Below are 16,512 nucleotides of genomic sequence, written 5' to 3' on the forward strand. Positions count from 1 at the left end.
TCCCTGTACTAGATCATTAGTCTCACGTTCTAAAAAGCAAATGTGTCCAAGTCTTTGACACCGTCATATCTCCTCATCAGCATGGACTCCAAGGCATACTCTGCCAGAAATGAAATGACCAACCCCAGTTTGATGTCCAGATGAGCTTTTAAATGCTCAAAGCCAGTGGATACCTAAAGCACAGGATCATCTTAATATGAGAACCTTGGTCTTTGTGGGCTGACCTAGAAATCTAACTACTAGTGTAAATTCTGTTTCAAAGGCAAAATATATTATGATAAAAAATAAAAAAATGAAATACCACTTTTTGTAAAGTCAGGAGCCACTGTACAAACTTTTGCAAAGGAAATGTGGTGACTGCTGGTTAGCCCTGGAATCTGGTGCACATCTCATAAGGCCTTGACTGTGATAGGGCACCTAAGAACAAAAAATTCAGAATTCATGTCAAATCATTAAAAATGCTTATTAGTATATTAGGAAAGATTCTAATGAATAAAGAATAAGCTTTGCTCTTGAACTTTTTTAAAACATTGATGAATTTCAAGTTTTGCATTGCTATGCTGTTCCTTTGTCTTTAACTCCTGATTCTCTTTGCACATATGAACCCATGTTCCTGATTCAGACTTGTCTCTTTCTGTCTCCTCCTTTCTCCATATCTCTATCTTACTTCTCCTTCTGTCTCCCTTTGTTCTAAATTTCCTTCCATTGAAGTAAAAGACCATTTAGTGTCTCACCTCCATTACTGAGCAAGTGCTTGCCTTCCTATGCATACATAGTATGTGTGTCTGTGTGTGTGCATGAATTTTATGGACAGACACATAAATATCAAGGTCAACCTAGTGTCTGAGACTCAAATTGAATTATATACATATGTATTGTTTTTTTTTTTTCATTTTGTTTTTTGAAAGTATAGGGACTAGGATGTCTAAGAACTGTGCCTAGTTTTACTGGTACAATTACCTTCAAACCTATCTCTTCTCTAATTTTAAAATCTAATGAAGAAATGCTTGAAAACACTTGCTATTACACATTCAAAAGAAGGAAAAAAGCGGCTTTCTTGCCTTTGCCTTAAAAATTATCTACAAAGACTTGTAATTAGAGGGATTATTTTTTTGTCAAATTCAGTTGCCTTGAATTAAGTATAATAAAGGTAAGTTCACTATTATTTTTAATTTCAGATTTCTGAAATTATATACACATTATAATACACATTGTCCATGATCCTAAAAGAAATGTCATAAAATACAATTTGATTTATAATCAAAACGCTCATTGATAATCGTTAATGTTTTAGCTCCATTTTCCAGATTTACTTCACGTCTTCCATTTTTTGTTTATAAAAATATAAATGAATTCAATAAAAAGTTTACTAAGCTCCTATTATGTACCAGATGCCCAATTAAATATTTGATATACACTAGGCAACTCAATAAATATGTTTCTGCCACCATGGATTTATAATCTTACTATATTTGAAATTTATGTTTTCAATTTTTTGTTTGCCAAATACATTTTCCTAGCTGCATAAGTTGAGATATTATACAAAATATATAACTAATAATATGAAATATGTAATTATATAAATATTTAATGGGTATATAATATTCTCTCATATTTATGTACAAAGTCACAGGTTTTATTTCCTTTTGTGCAATAAAAAAGTAAAGAAAAACAATAAAAAGTTATTAAAAATTTAGTATTTGCCCTGAACAAATATGACAAAATAGAGGCCTGGAGCTGCCAAATTATTTTCATGAAGTTACAGAGCTCATAAAGAATGAAGCAATATTTCATACCCAAGGCACCTGTTTCCAGAGTCTTTGCTATTAATCATTACATTATAGTTTGAAGACTGCACTGTTTTTTTCCTCATAATGCATATAGTTTTATGTGGTTAACAAGGAAGGATGGTTCCCTGAAACTCATTCCCATTATGGGAAATACAACGCAAAGTGACTATTTCCAGAGGAAGGGCCCTTTCTCCTGAAAGGTCAGTCTCTTCTTCTTCAGCAGTGTCTCTCCACCACTTGCTTGGGAGGATTTCACCCTGCTGCATTCACACACTCCTTCAAGAAGTGATTGAAAGCAGTGAACTTCAACTTAAAAAAAATGCTCATGTGCTCATGATGTGCAGGCAATCCCAGGAGGTTCAGACTCCTAAGCCTTCAAAGGAACCCTCTGGGAAAAGTTTTTCCCTCTTTCCAGTGTTTATAAAGATCATCTGAGGGGTATTAAAGAATGAGTATTCCTGTTCACTCCCCTGCCCCCTCCAACAAAATACTAATTCTGAAGTCTTAATTTACCTAAATTCAAATGTAGGTAACTCAGGGTCTTACCTCAATGCTAGCCCATTAGAAAGTCTATGGCTACCCAGCTCAAAATCTCTCCAACTGCTCAGCAAAATACAGAGCAAGTCAGGTGAGAACTGAGGACAATACTTCCAAAGCACAGTTACAAATCCTTCTTTAATGAGTGTGGTAAGAAGTAAAGAGCAGAATAGAAGAGCTTTCTATCCGATGGCCCATGAGTGTGGGTTCCCACATGCTCTGCTATTCTGGTTAAGGAATATGCCCATATTTTTGGCTCATGGGAACAGTCTGATTAGCCAATCACCTGATATCCTGTCTTAGTAGCAATATATTAAAAGGAATATGCACATGAAGTCTCTCTAGGCTTAATGGCCAGCATCAGGCCCCACCATAGCCTTCTTGGATAACAAGCTTCAGGTGATACACATTGGTGACACTATGTGAGCTACTCACAGGGATGAATACAAGCTATCAAAGGAATTAACCAGGTCAGTGACCTGAAAACAAGGTCACCTGGAAAGGAGCATACACAGATTTTCATGCTCATGCCAAGAGTTCTCCCCACCATCACATTCAACTGACCTAACAACATCTCTAAGAAACTCCAAAATAAACCCATACACCACTCAGATTTCTGCTGGGCCCCCTTTTTGGTAGGTAGTTTGGGGTAGGTTTCTTTAACATCTTTGAGTCTTGATTTTCACAATGTTAGAATAGAGATAAAACCAACTTAGGATTGCTATGAAGATTACATTAGATAACATGCTGATATGCTGCAGTGAGTTTACAGAGAATTGTTTAAAAGATGTGATGATTTTTACTAGTGTAGTTATAATTCAGCTTCTATTGGCCCATCTGGCTAGAGCAGTGGTTCTGGTTAGCAAACTGACCCCTGCCCCATTACCAACCTCCAGCACCCCTTAGGTTCAAAAACAACAAAGGGAATAATTGATAACTTAAATTTAATTGTATCTGCCTGTAAAATATTTGCATCAATAGGCAATGTGTGGTTTGCACAGCATTACCAAAGCTTGTCATGCCCAGCCTGTTATCGGGGAGGATGTGTGGGAGCTGGCATCTGATTCCTCCTGCTGGATCCTGACCCATGAGGACCAGCATGCACTTCATTGCTTTTAATTTTCCAGGTCATGACCAGTTTCATAACATCCCTCACTGTGATTAGTGCTGCCTATGTTTAAGCTTCGTGACTTAACTAGATTTCACCTATTACATTAGAGAGGGAACAAAGGGACTCTACTGCATTCACCTCCCTGATACCTTCTGCAATAACATCAGCTACAATTTATCTTATCAGTGAGGTGTATCAGAGTCCAACATAAGTTGGATAAATGGGGGCAGGGAGGCAGGCAGGCCCCTCACTTGCAATAAGTCTTATCAGCACCCTGGAAGGTCATCTTTTAAAGACTAATAAATGATTCAGAGTTAGTCTAGACTAAGAATCTTGCTCCAAAGGCCAGTACATATAACTTGCGTAGGTTCTCCTAGAACTCTGTGCCAATCTCTACATTTCCCAGTGATGGTTTCTTATGGGCAGGAGCACAGGCTTCTGCCAAAGCACACACTGTGAATTCAGCTCTAACTCTTCCTTAGCATATGGCAAAACAGACATATAAACAAAAACAACAAAGTCCTGAGAGCACCCAGGCATCAGTGGAATGCTGGGTCTCAAATCTCAGTCCCTCTTCCTCCCACAACTGATGTGTAAATCATGCTCCTAAATCAGTAGTTCCTTCCTCTGTTTCATCTCCTGTGAAATAGAGGTAATGATGATCTCTCTTTTCTCTCTCAGGCCTGTCATGAGAATAAACCTTAAAGTAATGTGACAAAATTCTTCAAAAGTGAACCATTTTGAAAAGTAAAAAAGGCACCTCACTGATTTAAAGTGGCATAAAAACATTTAGGAGATCTGTAGAAATCTTTTATGTACATGCAAAAGTTCATGTAGGTTTTCCTACAGAGGATTTTTTTCTTCCCCTACCTACATTTTGAATTGGGCTCTGTTCTTTCATTAAAAACCTTGCATGATAACATTTCACCTTTGTTTCTTGTCAGCCTTTGGACTATTGCACCCATGTGATCAGAACAGAGCCGGGCTCATCAGGAGTGATGGTGACATGCCGTGGAGTCTGGTTCCACTTCAAGGATATTGTTTGGCCCATTTCCCACCAGAGAACAGATGCCTTCTACACAGTTTCTAGAAGTATATGATAACAAATTAAGAATCACATTAAGAGAGGCCACAGAAATTGCATAAGTAAAATTAGAGATATAAAGAGAATTGTTAGTCTGAACAGCCAGGCTGGGGATGTCACTTGATAGAGGGAGTTTACCAAAAAAAAAAGACTGCCCCCCTTTTTTTCTAAATCTGCATATGAGACAACACAGATTTGTGTGTGTGTGTGTGTGTGTGTGTGTGTGTGTGTGTGTGTAGCTTTTCAGTTTCTCATGAGCATAACATATACTACCTTCATTCCAAACTGATGTTATAGATTAGGGATCTCTCGCCTTCCTACATCTGTTCTTGCTATTCCTCTTACATGCTTATAGTTATTTCAAAATTCTCCTTTTAAACTTTTCTCTACTATGCATGGCTCAATTTAAGCACCACCCTTGTCACAAGCCTGCCCAGCCACCCCAATCAGAAGGTTCTCCCCTCACCTTTACTTCTTTAGTGCTCTTGATATTCAGAGGATGTGCATCTTCTACTGTCTCAACGAATGTTCATAACTTATACCACTTCATATGCACTCCTAGATCAGCACCTGGGACAGATTAGGTGCTCAGAAAATATCTGCAGAATTAAAAGTTAATAAGATAATGTTATTAAATTGTCAGCACTATTTCTGACAGAGTTAATACCCCTTAAATGTTTGTAATTATTGATATCATTAGTAAAATACTCCATGTATTTTTGCAACTAATTCTATGATTTTAAAAGTCCTTTTTAAGAGAGAGATGAATCATTCTCAGAGTCAATATTTACTTATCTTTTCTAAACGATGTAAGTAAATGTCAAAGAGGTAATATTTATTCTCAGGTTAAGCACTTTGTTGCCAAAAATTATGTGTTTGCCAACCCAAAGATCATATCAAATAAATCAATAAGGCTTTAGTACAAATATCAGTACCTGATGTAAATTAATGGCTTTCAAATTTTAGGAATTTCTGTACACATACATGTATAAGAACAATAGGAAAAAGCCTCATCATGTGAGATGCAAGGTTTGCTCACTCTCAAGGGTATCCATCACAGTGGCATCTTTTTTCCCCAGAACTTTGCTTTGCAAGAACAGGTGCTCAGCAGTTTCGGGTTGGATACCTTAATACATTGGTTGAGACCTGAATGGGGCTTCATTGATGTTACCTACCATGTGTCCTTAGAAAGCAGAAAACAGGTATTTTCCCTAGTGTTGAGAGATAGACTGTAAGAAGAGCGGAGATTCAAATGGAAGTCATATGTGTTCTTTTCTTCTACAGAAAGTAAGTGTTACTATACATTAGCATTTTTATTAGAATCAGAGCCTTGAGTATGAAAGGAAAATTTCAAGTTTTCTAAAGAAAGCCAATTACCTTATTCTATAAAAAGGTAATAAGTTAGTCAATTTTGAACTAAAATAAGATTTTATTGTAAACACTGAATGTGTTAATCCCCAAGGTTAGATCTCAAAATGTGCAGATGACTGCATGTTCAATGACTCATCCAAGTGTTGATTTCATGACTTAAAAGATGAGGAGGAGCATGTAAGAACAGAGTAATTACCACTAGAGTTAGCAATGAAATATGACAGGTGTGTGTTAAAATCATTCTGTTTTCACAAAAAGATGGAGTTTCCATATCTAGGATTTGCCTGTTCCCAACATCTTCTGAAATCCATACAAGGTGAATATTATTATAGACAGAACTTAAAAGGCTCAGCTTTCTAAGTCTTACATTAAAGTCTACAAAGCAAATGTAGGTTTTGGAGTCAGATCAATGCAGATTCTAAATCATGGTTATACTTAACCTTTCATATGTCCTTGGCCAAATGAATTACCTTTTCTGAACCTTGGTTTCTTGTTTTCTTCAATAGGACTGATAATCACACTCTTACAAATTATTGTAAAAGCTAAAATATTAGGCATTTTACCATAAATTGGCCCGGTTTAATTACCAAAGCTGTTATTAATACATGTAGGTCTAAAAATAGCAGAAGGCAAACATGCATATCAAAAAACCCGTGAGTCATGCAATTTGATAAATAAAAACATCAATGCTATGATTATCATGTAAGTTATGTACTACAGATAACTGCCTTTGGCTAATATCTCTTTGAACAACATTGATAATGCTAAAGACACTGGGAATGAGAAACTGAAACATTTAAATGACATGCAGCAAAAAATATGAAGAGGGTCATTAAAATTTACCATCTAAGCCTTATTGATTTCTTTGATATGATCTTTGGGTTGGCAAACACATAATAGCAATTTCACAAGAATCAATAAGTAAATGCTGGTTAGCATTTTGGGACTCAGTTGAAGTATTTCTCTCTCTCTCTCTCTCTCTCTCTCTCTCACACACACACACACACACACACACACACACACACACAACACAAAGCACTAAGTATTACAAATACAACTAGAACATAGCACAGAACATTGTTAAGTGAATGACACAGAGGAAACATGGTCTCAACAAATCATCTATTCTCAGAACCTTTCATGCCCCAAGATCCCCACAATTGGTCTAAATCTAGCAAAGGTTCCCATCAAAAAGGCTGTCCCACATGACAAGGCCGCAAGTACTTGTACTTGGATTTCAATTTGGGGAATTCTTCTTGACATACACGCAACACACACACACACACAATATGTGTAAGGAAAAGTTTTATCTTCAAACTTCTATCCTAGAAACATGAGCAAAAAGGCAAAGTGAACAAAAGAGGACAAGGAGAGCATCTAGAATTCTTGAAGAGTTAAAGAGGCAGTCTACTTATTCATACCTCTACTGCAGGTGGGGTCATAATCATTAGTCCTTCCTTAGCTACAGCTTTCAGCTAAAGATCAGACAAGTCCGAAGGGTGCACAATGCTGTGCACCCCACTTCTATCTTCAAGAGAAATCTAAGTGAGAAAATATAAGTCTCTGATTTCATCTTCAGATTTGGAATTTATGTCTCCTTTAATTACCTGAGAGAAAGTGTATGACAATAATGTCCTTTTATGTGTATTAAGATATATGATTCTGTGCATTAGTCTTCAGTGGCACTGACTTCACTTTACAGATGAGGAAATTCATATTGAGATTATGAGGATAACTTGTTAAAGGCACATGACAAACACATAGGCCTAGAACTCAGGTCTCAAGTCTGATTTGCATTTCATTAAGTTGCCTCCATGTAAGAGGTTGCCTTGGACTCTCCACCCCCTAATTCACAAAACCAATAACTCTAAATCCCTCCTCCATGAGGATCAGACTGATAAATGTAGCTAGATGAAACTGATAAGCATTGTTTCTGACCATATGTGCATATATATTGAAAAAGTACTGTGTGTGGTGTGTGTGTGTGTGTGTGTGTGTGTGTGTCTGGGGTTGCATTAAGAAACTGGCTTCAGAGGCAAGAGCTCACTAGTTAGCAAACTTGGTGCTCAAACCTTCAATCATTCCCCATTACTAATTACAGTCATTAGCTTTTATAGATTGCTCCATTTACACAAACCTGAACCACACCATGTCTACTAGGCCTATGAGCACAAATGTGTGCATTAAAAACTGGGCATTTTTTTCAGTCATTTCTTCAATGAACAAATGAGAATTTGGTCTGCCAAAGATGCATTTCTTTCTGTCTCATTCAGCCTAAAAATCTTCCAAGACAACGAGATAATTTGTAGCTTGTTGAACCCCAAGTTCATTTTCCCCCAGATTTACATACTTGATATGTTTGAAGTCAGAAGTTTTAACTACATAAAAAAAGTGGAAAAAACAGTTTCATAAATTCAAATTTAACTGGGATCAATGATTTTAGTGGTTTTTAATAATATTAACTGTTTTATATATAAGATACGATTGTTAAGATAGGGAATGAGAGTCAAGGTCTCTAGGAGCTGGATGGAGCCTCTGTTGTATTTATTTCAACAAACTTGTATAGAAGGACATATAAAGCAAAGCTTGTATCCTGAAGGTTCAATATGTGTGGAAGTTCTCAGGACAGGACTATCAAGTCTGGCTGCTGCTGTTATAATTTGCCTCAATACAATCTATTCTTATATTCCAAAATAGTTCCCAATGAGTAAATATTTATGTTAAATGCTCTAAACTTTTATTTCAAAAGCTAACAATGAGCATAACTGAAGTTACATGTCTCTGGGAAGGTTATTGGCAATTGCCTTATAAATAAAGATCGGGTGCATGGTGTTGGGGTAGGTAATCAGTGACCATTTCAGACTAAGCTTTCAATTTCCTTTTAATTAAACTAAATAAATAAGTATTCATTTAGTTGAATTTTTACCTATTCACAATTTCAACATTCTTACTATCTACTTCTTTGTCAGCCTTTAAAATTTTGACATACTTTTAAAATGGTCTATAATCATCAAAACCAAAGTTGTTATTTTAAACAATCTGCCAATGAGTTTCCAGGTTCACTTTTCAGTTTGGGCATGGCTCCAAATCCCCAACTTTCATCTCTGCTAGCTTCTTTAGGTCCACAGAAGCCCACCACAATCTCTCTCCCCAGGGTCAGCCTGCTATAATCTAGCAATCCCTTTCCTCTCCATAAAAAATGTCCAATCTCTTTGCTCTTCACTAGTGGAGGTCAGGCAAGGGGCAGGGGCAATGAGTTTCAGTCACTTGGATATTGACGTTTCCAAGAGTGGATCACATTTGAAAACAATCAATAATTCACCTGGAAAGTCCCAACTCTGAAACAAACAAGTATATATGCACACACACAAACACACACACACTGGGGTCCTGAGAAAGAGGCTGCCCTCTAAGTTGAATCCTTCTGAGGATTACAAACAGGGACTGCATGGAAAGGCAGTGATTATCCACTGGAGATCTCTGTACCCCTTCTGAATGACTCTGTAAATATGTCACTTGGGGCTTACACACAGCATGTAAAGGGAAATCTTTGGGAGGATGTCACTGCCCCAAAGTTAACCCTTTTACCACATTTCAGGCACTTAATATCCTCCTACTCTGCCTGGTCTCTCCAGCTCCAGAAGCCACAGTGACAGGAAGTAGGCATTTACCTGCTCAACTGAAAGTTCTTTTTAAGGTGAGGTCCTGGAAGGACAGAGACATATCCTAGAATCGATACAACTTTTGGAAGGACGCAGGCAAAGCCTTTATTTTGCACACATACTAAGTCAGAAGCATGGTCCCACAGCGCACGCACTTTATCACTTGCCACCCCTCAGCTCTGTGACCCCGCCCGTCCAGCTTCTCTACTCACAGGCTGTTGTGGTCACACCAAAGCTGCAGTCTCGTTATTGCATACAGCTTCTTGTCACCGCTGCTAGCAGACTGTTTGCCGACCTCGGCTCCTCCATCTGGAGGCCTGAGGCCGAGGCTTTTTCTTACTCTGGCTCCTGGTTCCAGACTCCCATGGTCCCACAGGCTTCGAGTTCTTTAGGGCTCCTGCTTGCTCTCTCCCGGATCCTGGCTGGCGGCCCTCTGGGAGAGGAGAGGAATAGCAAGAGCTCACTCACCTCGCAGCTACCAAAGAGGGGCTCTTGAGCTGGGGCCCAGGATCATGAGGAGTAGCTGAAGCCAGGTACGCAGAGCTTCTGGAGCCCAGCGCAGTCAGGAGAGCGCTCAGCGCGGCCAGGGACCCGCGGCGGGTGTCAACGTCTCCCATCCCAGGGAAGGAGAGGGGATCCCAGACCGCAAGCGGCAGCGCAGGGCTCTCGGCTTTCGGCTAGCGGAGGGGGCAGACGCTCAGCTCTACAACTCTGTCCAAGTTGGGCCACTGTGGGGGGAGGGCGGAGGCGGCGCCGGGCAGGTCGCTGCCGCTTGCGCAGAATGAAGCGCCGCCGCGCGGGCTGCGGGCTGCAGCCTCAGTCTCGGGACCGTGGGTGCCAGCACAGCTCACACTTGGGGCGCCAGCTGCGGAGACCCAGGTGCTGAGCTGGCTCGGCACACAGCTCAGCACCGCTGCAAGACCAGATCCTGGTACACAAGTGCACAGCCGCGGACCCTCCCCATGTGCTCTCCGCACCTCTGGTTGTGGACTCTTGCCAGCCTCTTGGGGAGGAGGTGGGGACTTTCCTACTTTTTCCCTCTTGATCTCTGTAAATGGACACCTTGAGCTACACAGCACAGACAATGTGTCCTGGCTGAAAGACACTGAAGAACAGCAGCCCATATCCGATGGGGATTGTGTATGGAAAGCAAGAGAGAGAGAGTCCAGTGATGTCTGATCTTGTGTGTTTGTTTGCGGCTTCTCTCTTCAGTCACCACACTTAACTCCCTTTTCCTGACCTTGTACAGCACTCATTCTGACTAAAAGCAGTCTTGCACAGTGCCATTTGAAAGACACATTGCTACTAGCCTTGTAAGTATTTAGTGGTAGCACACAGGACTTGCTCCGCACTACCAAGTACTAGAAGGTAAAAGCAATAAAGAAACTCAAAACTGTGACTTGCGCTCTTTTAGTTTTCACACACCTTTGCATGCAGTTTCAGGACTTAGCACGAAAACAAAGATTTCCTAGGAAAACGGTAAGTTACTGGAGACAGATCTGTGTTGCACAGATTTTGCAATTGTTGAACAAATGCACTAATTTATTTATTTGTATCAGTCCCCACCCTCGTCCCCTTAAGGCAACTGATACATCTTCCAAAATCTTGGGATAAAGTTTACATACAGAAGTCAGTCTTCTATTTATGTGCAATGTGCTCACCATTAACTTGCTATGGGGTCTTGGGGAATCGCCATACTTGATTGCCTAATATTGAAAAGGCCACAACTGAGGAACGATCTACAAAATAAGAAATCAGTTTGATTTAAGTGTCAACATCATGAAAGACAAAGAGACTGAGGACCTGTCCCAGATTAAAGGAGATTCAGGAGATAAGAAAATGAATTCTGTGATTCTGCAGTAGATCTTAGGACAGCAAAAGGACATCTGCGGTTCAACTGCAAAACTTGATTAAGATCTGTAGAATAGTGGTAGTGTTATGTCACTTTGAATTTATGAGTTTTAAAATTATTCCGTGATTCCGGTTGTATAAGATGTTTATATCTGTTGAATAAGGGACAAATAAGAAATTTATTTTGGCAACTTTTTGATGTTATTTGAAAATGAACAAGAAAAACAATTTTTATATGATGAAAATAATATAAAAGTTTTGGACAGAATGACCTTTAAAATTCTTTCTGAGTTAAAATTATTCCATTGCATGACTATAATATTTGCCAAACCAGCTCTCTTACTGGTGCCATTATAAAGTTTAACTGAAAATTTTAGGGAAGAGAAAGTACTTTGAAAATTGCAAATTGTTTTTGAAATCTAAACTTTTTCAAGCGGAGTTTATTTTTAAGAAAAAAATGTCATAATATTCCATTATAGTCTTTATAAAACTAATAATACTCTTGTAGGCACATGAAGTCAATACTCAATAAATGAGTATCAAAAAGGTGAGAAGTATAATAATATAATAATGAAAATTATATATAATGTATACATGACACTAATATATATACACTATGTTTATGATATAGGTGACATATATGATATACATGTAATATGTATGGTACAAAGACATATATGTGTGTAGTTGTGTGTATCTATATTAGTTTCCTTTCATAGGAACTTCATTGAAAAATATAATATAAGATAATATAATGGAAGCACTTTGAAGAAAACAGAGTAAATGTTACTTATTAATAATTTAAACTTTTTGAACATGTCCAAGAGAAACTTCTCTTATACAATTACTTTTCCTAAGATTTGTTTTTGGAAGAGACTTCTGGATGATTCTATAGACAAGACTAAGACCAGAGCAAATGCAAGCAGGTATCTCAACCAATAAATTTCAGTGCTTCTATAAAAATTCCTAAATCATACATTGGCTAGTTCAGCCACTAATAGTTCAAAAATACCTTTACTGCCCATGAGTAAACACACCTGGAAAACACACCTGCCCATGAGTAAACACACCTTGAAAAACACACCTGTGTCTTACTGATAAAGCAACATGATGGCTGCATGTGGTCTATACATGTAGAAAGAATTTTGTGGTTCAAATAAAATGCTACTCATTAAAGTCCAGCAAAATTCTTTTTATATCCTATCACAAATGTTTCAGAGATTTGCAGAAAAATATAATATCTTTTCTACAAGTCTTACGAATCCCTTTCTAGCTAGAATAAATGTGTAAGAATTATTCCATGGTAAGAATTCAGATTAAAATATCAACATGCAAATAGCTATCAATTCTTAATTTAAGATTTTTAAAAACAAGATATACTGAAAGCACAATCCATGAAAGAAAAAAAAAAAGATCTACTGGACTTCATCAATTATTTAATTGCCTTCAAATGTTCTCATTAAAACATGAACAGGAAAGATAATAAGGAGAAAATATTTACAACTCATATATTGGATTAAAGAATTTCTTCATTTGCTGTGCATAGGTTTTTAAAATTGATGCCTTCCCACTTACTGATTCTTGGTTTTATTTTTTAAGCTTAAGGGTTATGTAAAGGAAATTGGTGCCTGAACTAATATGTTGGTTGTCAATTCTGTTTTATTCTAGCAGTTACAAAATTTCTGATCTAATTCCTATGTCTTTGGTCCCCTTTGAGATGACTTTTGTGCAGAGTGAAGGATGGGATCTAGATTCATTTTTCTATATAAGGATATCTAGTTTTTTCAATACCATTTGCTTAAAAGGCTGTTTTTTCTCCAACATTTGATTTTGGCACATTTGTCAAATCATATGTGGATTTGTCTTTGTGTCTATTCTAATCCATTGGTTTTCATGTCTGTATTGATGCCAACAGCATGCTGATTTTGTTGCTAAAGCTCTGTTGTATAATTTGAGATCAGGTATTGTGATGTCTCTAGTATCATTCTTCTTACTCAATATTGTTTTGGCTGTTCTTGGTCTTTTATTCTTCCAAATGAATTCTGGGACTGTTTTTTTCTAGTTGTGAAGAATTTTGTTGGTATTTTGATAGGAATTGCACTGAATTTGGTTTAACATTTTTTGTAATATGGCCATTTTGTCAATCTTAATTCTGCAGAAGCTTATTTAAAAGTTTCTGCACTGCAGAGGAAACAATTAAAACCACGAAGAGAAAACCTACAGAATGGAAGAAAGTCTTTGCCAGCTATTCTTCTGACATGTTGATCAATATCTGGAATATATAAAAAACTCAAAAAGCTTAACACAAACATAACCAAATCAATAAATGATCAAAAGAACTAAACAGACATTTGTCAAAAGAAGAAATATAAATAGCCAATGCTAATATGAAAAAATGTTCAACAGCAGTAGCAATCAAAAAAATGCAAACGTAAACTATACTGAGCCGGGTATGGTGGCATACGCCTGTAATCCCAGCAGCTCGGGAGGCTGAGACAGGAGGATTGCAAGTTTAAAGCCAGCCTCAGCAAAAGCCAGCCACTAAGCAACTCATGAGACCCTGTCTCTAAATAAAATACAAAAATTGGGCTAGGGATGTGGCTCAATGGTCAAGTGCCTCTGAGGTCAATTCCCAATACCCCAAAACAAAAAACAACAATAACAACAAAAACTATACTGAGATTTCATCTCCAGTTAGAATGGCAATTATGAAGAATACAGATAATAATAAATGCTGGTAAGAATGTGGGCGAAAGGTATACTCATACATTGTTAGTGGGGCTGCACATTAATACAACCACTTTGGAAAGCAGTATGGAGATTCCTGAAAAGATTAGGATGGAAGTACTGCATGACTCAGCTATCCCACACCTTAGTATTTATCTAAAAAAAAATAAAGCAATACACTACAGCAATACAGGCACATCAATGTTCATAGCAGGGCAATTCACAATAGCCCTTCAGTAGAGCAATGGATAAAAAAAAAGTGGCATATATACACAATGGAATATTATTCAGCAATAAAAGAGAATAAAATCATGGCATTTGCAGGTAAATATATGGCATTGGAGAAGATGATGCTAAGTGAAGTTAGCTAATCCCAAAAAGACAAATGCCGAATGTTTTCTCTGATATAAGGTGACTGACTCATAGTGGGGTAGGGAGGGGAAGCATGGGAGGAATAGACAAACTCTAGATAGGGCAAATAGGAATAGACAAACTCTACAGGGGTGGGAGGGGAACAGAGGGGGCAGGGGGTTAGCAATGATGGTGGAATGTGATGACATCATTATCCAAAGTACATGTATGAAGACATGAATTGGGTGTCAACCTACTTTATATACAGAGATATGAAAAATTGTGCTCTATATGTGTAATAAGAATTGTAATACATTCTGCTGTCACATATTTAAAAATAAAATCAATTAAAAAAAAGACTTGTATGCAAATTCCCATGTTCACATTACTCATAGTAGCCTAAATATTGAAAATCATCCAGATACTGTTCAACTGGTGAATGGATAAACAATATGATATGTTCATATAATAGATGAATATTCAGCAGGAAATTTTCATTCAGAGTTAGATAATGATCACCCCTTAAACACAGTTTTAAGGGAAGAGTGAGGGATAAAAATAAAGATGTGTTTTGATGATGAGTCATACTTAAACAACATACTGGTTTCATATGTTACATCTTAAGCAATTTGCTTCAGATTCAGGCTGTCTAATGAGCCAGAGCTGAGCTAGCAGCAAGTCTACGCATGAATGAATGCCAGATTTTCCAGGCAATATCAGCTGTGAGTTTAATTTTTAAAATCATTTGTAATGATATGAAGTAATTTTGCTTAGCAATTTAGCATAATGAATGAAGAATTTTGGCCTTTCATTCCAGTTCTGTTTTGGAGATCTTGCTTTGCCATATATTAGTACAATTACATGGAACATATACATTATACAGGTCTATGAGTTTTAATATTAATAAGATACAGTTCTATAGAACTAACAAAAATATTAGTGGCTAAATGGAATATGAATTCTTCCTTCTGTCCATGCAAATGCAATGTAAACTTTTGGCAAGTTGTCTATCCCAGACTACCCGAAAATTTCAGCTACACTACATTTCTGCTATGCAATTTTAAAAGACTAAATTTGAAATTTATCCATCGATCTCTATGAACTATTAGTTCTACATTTTAATTGAGGAAACATAAATTTTACATTTGTACATATTTACACACACTCACACACACATAACATATAGTGTGCATATAATGTGTGAACAGTAAGTCTCCATCTCTCTATTGACCAATATTTGTCTCTTATAATCTTTAGCAGATTTCACAATTAAGATTAATATCATCTTAGTCAAAAAACCAACCAAATAAAACAAAATTAAAACCAACCAAAACAAACCAACTTTTTTCTTAGTTGATTAGCTTGGATTCATATTTACTGTTTTATCACTAAGGAGATCCAGCTCCACTAACAGTAGTGACAGCTACAACATGCAAAACATATTTTCACACATTTTCAAAACAGCTGCAGTAGAGATAAGATTCAACTTTAAGTTTTCCAGAATTTTTCTGTGTACTGTGAAAGTTAACACCATTCAATTGTGGATCTGCTAGAAGCTGGGTTGAATAATTCAAAGGTTACAGAAATGGATGAACAAACACGAAGTCCTGTCCTTAAAGTACTGCAAGTTAGTGAGAGTGGGCCATAATTATTATTTGTTTTTTATAGTTGAACAACTTATAAGTGTAATAGTTCACTTTATTTAGGTGAATTGTCTGTTCATGATTTTTGCTCAGTTTTCAATTAGATGTTTGGCTCCTGTCCCCTTAATTATTTTATTTTATTTTTTTTTAAATATAAATTTTATTTATTTATTTTTTTTTTATTGGTTGTTCAAAACATTACAAAGCTCTTGACATATCATATTTCATACATTAGATTCAAGTTGGTTATGAACTCCCAATTTTACCCCAAATACAGATTGCAGAATCACATCGGTTACACATCCACATTTTTACATAATGCCCTATTAGTAACTTGTATTCTGCTACCTTTCCTATCCTCTACTATCCCCCCTCCCCTCCCCTC

General features: G+C 37.1%; 1 long non-coding RNA gene across 38 annotated transcripts in view; it reads right to left on the reverse strand.

Annotated features, from left to right (window-relative positions):
• The window catches only part of LOC107149875, a 528,547-nt gene that overhangs the window by 129,407 nt on the left and 382,628 nt on the right, over positions 1–16,512 (reverse strand). For 34 of the 38 annotated variants that reach the window (XR_007349161.1, XR_007349163.1, XR_007349165.1 and 31 more), the window contains 4 exons: positions 9,768–9,988; positions 4,989–5,121; positions 4,367–4,524; positions 302–417 (listed from right to left, as the gene is read on the reverse strand). This is a non-coding gene — a long non-coding RNA (uncharacterized LOC107149875). Of the gene's footprint in view, positions 1–301; positions 418–4,366; positions 4,525–4,988; positions 5,122–9,767; positions 9,989–11,216; positions 11,295–16,512 lie in introns of all 38 variants that reach the window. The other 4 variants (XR_007349160.1, XR_007349176.1, XR_007349142.1 and 1 more) reach the window with 3 other exon arrangements.

The sequence above is a fragment of the Marmota marmota genome, unplaced genomic scaffold (assembly GCF_001458135.2).
Source record: "Marmota marmota marmota unplaced genomic scaffold, marMar, whole genome shotgun sequence".
Taxonomy (NCBI): Eukaryota; Metazoa; Chordata; class Mammalia; order Rodentia; family Sciuridae; genus Marmota; species Marmota marmota.